Consider the following 2,639-nt stretch of genomic DNA (forward strand, 5'->3'; position numbering starts at 1 on the left):
GGAGCTTTAGCCTCATTTGTCCTATCCCCATAACTTTACAGTCACGGTCATCTCCCATGTAAACTGAGCCTCATTCCCATGGTTTGTAGTCTATAAATCATTTCTTTTGGGAAGCCATATGGTACGTACATGCTGAGTCCAAGACCGAGTCTTCCTTTTCCTCAGTTTTAGATTCCATGGTTTTGTGACTTAAGGCTGTGAGAACTTCAATGAATTCATACATATCCACCCCAACAGTGGCATCTCCTCTACCATAATCTCTATTCTTCCTTGGATCTTCTCTTCCATTGCTTTGGTACTTATTAAAATCATTATTGCTACGCTCTCTTCTGGTCTCTATACCTTCTTTGGTCTTTGTTATAAGGTTTTCCCTTCTCTAGACAATTTCTCTTGAAATGTCCTTCTTTAGAAGCATTTTAAAACACTTCTCTCCCTGGTTTGTCTCTGTCCTCTAGAGGATCTATTTCTTTTAGATGAGTTCTTTGTTTTAGAATAGAGTAATTCGCCATTTTCAGAACCTTTCTGCTCATTTTTAGTTCTAGTTCCTTGCATCTAAGTGCATTTATTACTGTATCTACTGTGACATTCTCCCTACCATACTTCATTGCTGATTTTACTTCTTTGTAGGAGTCATGAATCAAGTTAATCAACATAGCAACCTCACTTTTCAGTCCCCAACTTTTCTCCAGATTGATTGAAACTATTTGTAAGTTTCTTAAATTCATCTAGATTTTCTTTTAACAATTTCACAGGACTGATTTTGAAAGAAAATAATCTCTCTCGAATGTAAAGCTTATTGGGTAAATCTTTCTTATCGAACAGTGATTGTAGTTTCTTCCAAATTTCAAAGGTTGAAGTTTCATTGATTACCTGTCTGAGCACAATATCTGAAATGTTGAGGATCAATGTTGTAGTAGCAATTTCATCCATTGACTGTTTCTCTTCATCAGTAATTGTAGTAGGCAAGATTTTTGGATCCTCCAAAGCTTTCAATTCCTTTTGTGCGGTAAGGATAGTATCTGATAGATGACAACAATTCACTCCACGTGGTGCTTCATCAGAGCACTTGTAAAGGCAAACTTCCTTCTTGCTTTACTTTCTTTGTTCTGTAACATGCAAAACCATGATGAAGATACTTCAAGTTCTCAAGCGATTTCTTCATAAATCAATCGAGAATAGAACTGTAACCAAGAATCGGATGAAAATGATAATGAAGAAGAGGGAGGAAGAAAAATAAACAATAGAAATATAGTGGTTCGGCCATTAGTGCCTACATCCACTTTGAAAACAGCTAGGGAAGAATTTCATTTCAACGGAAGAAGAATCTATGGAGGCAAAATACAATATCAGTTCTTTCAAATTCTAACTCTCTTGCTCTGTTTCTTCTTCTTAATTCGCAGAATAGAAAAATCAGCTCATGCCCTCATTCGTCTATTTTTGCTCTCTCTTTTTACACAAATTTTAAACGCCTTTTTTTTCATAACATAATATTTTGATTTTTTGATTTTTTTGGGAGATAACAGATTTCACTTGTTATTGTTGACGTGGAACAGAACTATGGATTATCAGATAAGAACTCAGGTAATTGGGTTTCAATTATTTAACATTGTAAGATTATTTTGTTAGTTTTTGGTGCTCAAGCTTCACTTAGATCATTTCAAACTCTTTCTAATGTTGTGTTTTTACTAGGTTTTGCACAAATCCACTGAAGTGGTGAAGCTACCAAGCAAGTGATTGATGGTAGGTTAGTGATAAAATTTGTTAAAATGTAGTTACTTGTGATAATATCTTGTAGTATTTAGTTTCTTTGTAAAATTTTTGTGTTTGCTTGTATTGATCTCTTTAGAGACATTTAATATTTTCTTTATAAAAACTTTATCGACTTTATTCTTATATATGAAAGTTTTTATTTATGTTTGTACCAATTTTCTATTAAAATAATATTAGTTGACGATGGAAATTATGTGTGTAATGACAAGGTTTAAAGAAATAATAAATTATTAAGACATTTATTTTATTGACAATATAAAATGTAATCAATATGAAATTATTTGACAATAAAAATGTGTTGTGATATAACATTTGTGATCATAAAGTGTTTCTCATGGTTCAAATATTTTTGACAAAAAGTGTCATGGTTAAGGCATTCTTGACAAGAAAAAAAATGTCACAGTATATTCTTTTTTGACATTTTATAACTATCATCAATACCCATAATGCTACACCAATTAACCAATTTTGAGCCAATTGATGATATTGATAACATGTCATAGTAAGCTTGACAATGACAATTTATGATTGTCGGTAATTGTTCATTGTTGACAATTATTTATCGTCATGAGAAGATCAGTTATGACATTTTTCCTATCATTGATGCTCATATCTTTACAAGCGATATAATTACTGGAAATAATTATCATGAATTTAAAATTTAATAGTTATTAAATGGCATGAAATCCCAATTTTATTGTAGTGCTTGACGATATGATCCGACCTAGACCTCTCCTAAGAGGTCACCTCAACCTCAACCTAGTATGGACGCGTTATTGGAGCTGAACTACTTAAGAGTACTCGCACCAGTGTGGTGTTGAGCTAAGTACAGTTTGATGCCTACGTTACTATAAGAAGTATTTAGCTAA

At 32.7% G+C, this 2,639-nt stretch overlaps 1 long non-coding RNA gene across 1 annotated transcript; it reads left to right on the top strand.

Moving 5' to 3' along the window:
• Positions 1 to 618: 618 nt before the first annotated feature.
• Positions 619 to 1,820, top strand: LOC150038722 (uncharacterized). Its single transcript, XR_016529959.1, has 3 exons — positions 619 to 706; positions 823 to 1,581; positions 1,690 to 1,820. It is a non-coding gene; the product is annotated as an uncharacterized LOC150038722 (long non-coding RNA).
• The last annotated feature ends 819 nt before the right edge of the window (positions 1,821 to 2,639 follow it).

This window comes from Benincasa hispida, chromosome 1, assembly GCF_027475165.1.
Source record: "Benincasa hispida cultivar pf3 chromosome 1, pf3_genome.v1.1, whole genome shotgun sequence".
Lineage (NCBI taxonomy): Eukaryota > Viridiplantae > Streptophyta > Magnoliopsida > Cucurbitales > Cucurbitaceae > Benincasa > Benincasa hispida.